We start from the raw sequence: 6,258 nt of genomic DNA, 5'->3' as shown, positions 1-6,258 counted from the left end.
CATCTCTTCAATCCATCAACTGTATGCTCCAGAGATAGTGCATTGTTTTCAGATGCAAGTTTTTGTCTTTATTATGCCCTCTACCGCCTCTTGTCACTCATAAAACACATAACTAGCTTTTCTGAGACTGGGATAACAGAAAACTATGTACAAGAAACCCTTACCTTACTTTCACAGATCCAGTAAAGAAACATGCATGTGCGTATGTGCATGCACGCACACAAAATCTTATTTATATCCAGACCCTCAGTTACCACAGAATATCCTCTAAGGAGAAAGTCAACTTAACACACTTAAATCTGCCTTTACCAAACAAGGACATGCCACCAGACACATAGATCACATGATAATACTGGCTACCATTGTTAATTCTAATCTTTTTCCATCCTTGTGTGGCTTTTTTTCATCCAGATGCATAATAATTTGTGTGTGCCAAGGCATGTTTCAATGTACGCCACCAATATTAAAAAAAACACTACTTTGGGAGCTCTGCTAATCAGGTGAGTTGCATATCGCTCTCTCCTGTGCTGCCACACAAGTACACAGCTTACAGGGAACTCTACTGATCACCCAAACGCATGGGCTAAGTCTACACGAGAGGCTTCTGTCTACAGACGTTACTGTCAGAAGAGATGTTCCAACAAAACTTCTGTTGACTGACTGCATCTACACATAAAAGCGGATCATCTTTTCATCTGCTCTGTCAACAAAAGGGCCCCCAGAGTGTCTACGTGGCTTTTTTGCAACTGTTTCTGTTGACAAAATGCATTTTGTGTGTAGATGCACCACGAGTTTTGTTGACAAAACCTTCTAGTGTAGACGTTGCCCATAGAGGACTGGTTTCAATACAGGAAAAGCAGGGAAAAAAACCCAAAAATGGTATATCTTACTTGTCACCTATCACCACACACTGGAACCCCTATAGAGAATTGTTAAACAATTAAAATCCACACCCCAGAATCTGAACAAAATCTTTCCCAACCCCTCTCTTTTGGTCTTCAAAATGAATGAATGAATGACAATGAGTCCCACCCATGCCCAACATTGTCATGCTCATAATCAGAAGCAAGCTTTCCTCAAGCCAGGACCCACCAACTCAGACTGGCACCAGACACTGCCAGATGAACAGATGCAAGACCTACAAATATACTCTCCACTGCTCCCACAACACACCTTTCAGGATCCCTGGGTCCTACACAAGGATATTGCAACACGTGTACCTCATACAGTGCACTATGCCCCAATAATGATTATGTGTGTGAAATCAATCACTGTGATCCCATATGAACTCATGCAGGAAAATCATAAAAGACAGAAATCCCTGTCAGTTTTCATGAAATAATCACTGTGTCTGATCTATCAGTCGTCATCTTAAGGAAAAGCTGCACCACATCTTCAAAAGATGAGCTGGGGAGCTTAAAGCCATACATTTGTTACTCTAAAAATGATGCACTGAGGCAATGTCTGCACTACCACTTAAGTCAGCCAAAGTTATATTGCCCAGATGTGTGAAAAACACATCCCTGAGCAACATAAGTTTCCCTGGCATGCTACCACTTATGTCCTGATGGGAGCTTCTCCCATCGACATAGCTACTGCCACTTACTGAGGTGGTTTTATTTTGTGGACTGGAGAGCTTGCTTCTGTCAGCACAGCTACATGAGCAAGCTAAGGTTACATCTACATTTACCTCAGCATTGACGCTCTGGAAGTCAATCTTCTGGGGTTCAATTTAGGGCATCTAATGCTAAACTGAACACGGAGGGCATCCCTGTTGACCCTGGTACTCCTTGCAGTCACAAGGAGTAAGAGAAGTCAACCGGAGAGTTTCTCTCATCAACCTACCACCAAAGCAATGGCAGAGAAAGTCAATATAAGGTACGTTGACCCCAGCTATGCTATTCTTGTAGCTGGAGTTGCATATCTTAGATTGACTTTCTCACCCAGTACAGACCTGCTTGTACACTGATGCTGCTGTATCAGTACAGGTGTCCCATTACAAATTTGCCCCTGTAGGGATGGTCTCTATTGAGATGCTAGATTTATGGCTTATAACGCTCTATAACTCACAATCACTCCATTTTTGTTCTACGACTGTACAGGTGTTAATTGGCTACTTCCCCGTGAATGGTCCTTTAGAATAGGTATTAACCACTTGGGCTCAATAATCTGTTGCATCTAATACTTAGCTGTGACAGGCTTCAGTACCTTTCTCAGACCTGAAGAAGAGCTCTGAATATCTCAAAAGCTTCTTCATCAAAAGAAATTAGTCCAATAACCTCTCCCACCTGATGAAGTGGGTCTTTGCCCACGAAAGTTTATGTTCCAAAATATCTGTTAGTCTACAAGGTGCCACAAGACTTGTTGTTCTCTCTCCCACCTTGTCATTTTATATAGCAAATTCTCCAAAGCTACACTAGGTGGCAGTTTAATACTTCTGTGTTTGCAGCTGTGCTAGGTGCATTAGCTATGCAATACGATGTCCCCTTTTCATCTCGAGACACGGTGGTTAGCAGCGGCGGTGAGGATCTATGGGCAGTGTTTAAGTCTGCAGCTTCTCTCATGGCTTCTCTGTTCAATATTGGATTTGCTGCGTTGATAGCAATAACTGCATATCACTCTATTTCCAAATTCTTGAGCCTGAGAGCTTTTTCTTCTAAGATGAAGTGCTTTTGCATGGCTTGCACATATACTATCAAAGGATGATGTGCCCTGTTGTAGCAATTGTTGCTAGGTACGTCGATCTGATGATGTAGATTCCCAGGATTTTGGATCGATGTAGAATATTTTCATGGCGTTTTTGCATGTATCCTTGAATCTTAGCTTTTATCCTCCTCTTGTTCTCAACCCACATGACAGTTCACCGAAGAGGATTTCTTTGGGAAGACGTTTGTCACCCATTCTTCTGACACGACCAAGCCATCATAGTCTTCTGCTGTTGAGGATCGCTGTGAGGCTGGGTATGTCAGATCTTCACAGGACATCTCCATTTAAAACTTTATCTTGCCAGTTGATATTCATAATTCTGCAGAGGCAGTGAAGATGGAAGCTGTTCCATTTTTTCTCCTGATTGGAGTCGGTGGTCCATGCCTTAGAACCATATAGCAGGATACCCAATACACGTCTGGTAGATTAGTATCTTTGTTTTCACTGTCAGTTTAGGATTGTTCCATGCTTGTTTCGTAAGTCTCTCAATAATAGTAGTTGCCTTCCTGATTCTGATCTACAGTTCTTTGTCCATGGATACGTTTGTGCCCGTGTCATTCTCAAATGCCTGCAAAAACTCACAGATGATGTCTATCCAGAAACACAATGCGGCTTCAGAGCTGGCAGGTCAACAATGGACATGATTTTCTCTCTGACAACTACAGGAAAAATTCAGAGACCAAGGAAAGCCATTATTCATAGCATTTGTGGATTTAACAAAGGTGTTTGACACAGTTAGTCGAAGGACTATACAGGGTATTAATCAATATTGGCTGCCCACCAACCCTACTCAAGCTCATAACATCCTTTCATGAAAACATGAAAGCAACAGTGCAATATGATGGATCTACATCAGAACAGTCTGCAATGAACAGCGGAGTCAAACAAGGGTGTGTTCTTGCCCCTACCCTCTTCAGCATATTCTTCTTCATTTTACTAACTTGCATATTTCAAAACTCACACAGCGATGTATTTCTCCACACAGGATTAGACGGCTCTCTCTGCAACCTAGCAATACTCAAGGCCAAAACTAAGGTCAAGAAAGTCCGCATCAGGGAACTCCTCTTCACACATGATGCAGCTCTTGTCACTCATAATGAAGACATGCTACAGTCACTGATGGATCCTCTGTCCAGAGCCTGAAAGTTGTTTTCCCTTGACATCAGCATGAATAAAACTGTTGTATTCACGCAAGGTATACCTCAGCAACCCAATGTCACTCTGGATAACAGCCCATTAGATATGGTTCAACAATTCTGTTATGCAATACTAGGGCCTGAGTAAATAAGTCAGATGAGATTCAGACCTAGGCCACCGGGAATAATATAAAGAACTGCTCTAAGGCAGTGTTTCCCAAACTAATTTGACCATGGAACACTTTGGGGCTTGACAGAACACACACGTGGTGGTCGCGTGGCAGAGGGGATGAAGTGTTTCTTACCGAAAAATTTCTGCATATAATGGCTCAAAAGTTGATTTAAAAGAGTTAGGATTTAGGATTCCTGGATCAAGACCTGTAAGTGTTCAATTAAAAACATTAATAAAACAGTAAAGCATGTAATTCATAGAAGAGAATTTATACGCAATCAGGGGCAGGGAGAGTTGGCTGGTGCCCCCCCTAGAAGCCCTGCACTGGTCGCTTCTGGTTCTGATGAAGATTTCTGGGGGAGTTCTCTTCACAAGATGAAAATACCGTTGATGTTTCTCAAGTATATAATTTGTTTCACAGTGCACTTGTCCAAAACTTCTTCAAGGCAGTCCACAAGGAGATTGACATATTTCTGAAACATCCTGTAGTACCCGTGGTTGTTCCCTTGGGCCAAATATTTGTTGTTAAATGCAAAACTTTTGCAGGTGAGGCTGAAATGAGTGAGTTCACAGCTGTGTTGGGATGGATATCGATCAATTTTTCTGTTAACTCAAAGAGCAGAGATCTGTGCAGGGGTGATGCTGCATGATGGATTTTTTTTTCCAGTTTGCTTTTTAAAAAGCCTGGAAAATTCCACATCTACATCAAAGAAAGTTATTAAGGTTGCAAAGTCAAGCACTCAAAAGTTAAGAAATACCAAAATCAAAACTGCCTGTACAACTTTAAAATTTGCCCCCCCTTTCTGTGTATACATTTTGAAACAGTCTTTACTTATGTGATCCCATATGTTTTCTTCCCTAGGAGACCCCTGCCTCATTCACTGTGAACAGTGCATTGTTTATTGCAGTGGTTTAAAGCTAAATTTTCTGTAGTTTTTAAGAATTTCTTCTGTGTATTCTGGCTTTTTGTGATTTGAGAACAATAACTCTAAAGCTCTAAAATAATTAGAAATGTTTTCCTACTTCTTTTTTTCCTCCCTGTTTAATCTTAAGGAAACCACTGTTTTAAAACACACTATTGGAGCTTAAATGAAAGTTAGTAATAATTACAGACATGGACATGTAAAAGAGTGTAGCCATATTAGTCTGCAGAAGTGGTTCTTATTCAGGAAAGTTCATTGCCTAATAGGTAAATTTGTTAGTTTTTAAGGTGCTACAGGACTGATTGTTTTACATGAACATGGAGTTATGGGAGAGAGTACACATTCCCTAGAACAGGAAGGGACCTCAGGAGGTCATCTAGTCCACTCCGCTGCTCTCTTGGCAGGACCAAACCCCATTCCTGAGATCTATTTGCCCCAATCCCTAAATGGCCTCCCCAAGGATTGAACTCACAACCCTGGATTTGGCAGGCCAATGTGCAAAACACCAAGCTCTCCTGCTGCTACTAAATAAAGATGCACATCTTCTAGAACTGGAAGGGACCTCAGCTAGTCCAGTCCCCTGCCCTCTTAGCAGGACCAAGCACCACCCCTGACATTTATTTGCTCCAATCCCTAAATGGTCTCCTCAAGGATTGAGTTCATGATCCTAGGTTTAGCAGGTCAATGCTCAAACCACTGAGCTATCCCTCCCCCCTAAGAGAGTATAGTAGACCCCTGACTTACCCAAAGGTTGCATTCGTGCACAACCCCGCATGACTCAAATTTTGGGTGAAGGAGGAGCCAGGAAACTGACCAGGGCAGCACTGCTGGTCAGTTTCCTGTCTCCTGTCAGTGCTGGGGAGGCACCCAGGAGCCTGGCTCTGGGCTGGCCACCCTCACAAGAAAAGGGAAACTGACCAGGGCTGCAGTGCAGGGCAGTTTCTCTGCTCCTGTCAGTCGCAGCAACCTTTCAGGCTGTACTTTGCAGCCCAAGCTGTGTGAAATGAATGCCCCAAAAGTCAGCCAAGAGCAGAATAACAAAATATGTGAATGTTTCCAGTTGCCACTTCTGAGGATTTTGGCACATATTACACACTATTGAACGATTGTCTCTCTGAAAGCCACTGCTCATAAGAGAATCTCAGATTTTAACTAAAAAGAAAAATCGTTTCGCTCTTATTCTTGCCACGAAAGGGTTGTAAACATGACCCCTAGGTGATCTCTAAGGTCACAAATCAGGAAGTAAAAGGATCGAGGAATCTAGTGGCACCTTATAGACTAATAGCTGTTTGGAGCATAAGCTTTCATAGTGTAATGGGAA

This window comes from Carettochelys insculpta, chromosome 6 (assembly GCF_033958435.1).
Source record: "Carettochelys insculpta isolate YL-2023 chromosome 6, ASM3395843v1, whole genome shotgun sequence".
Lineage (NCBI taxonomy): Eukaryota > Metazoa > Chordata > Testudines > Carettochelyidae > Carettochelys > Carettochelys insculpta.
Note: the sequence above shows the minus strand (reverse complement) of the source record.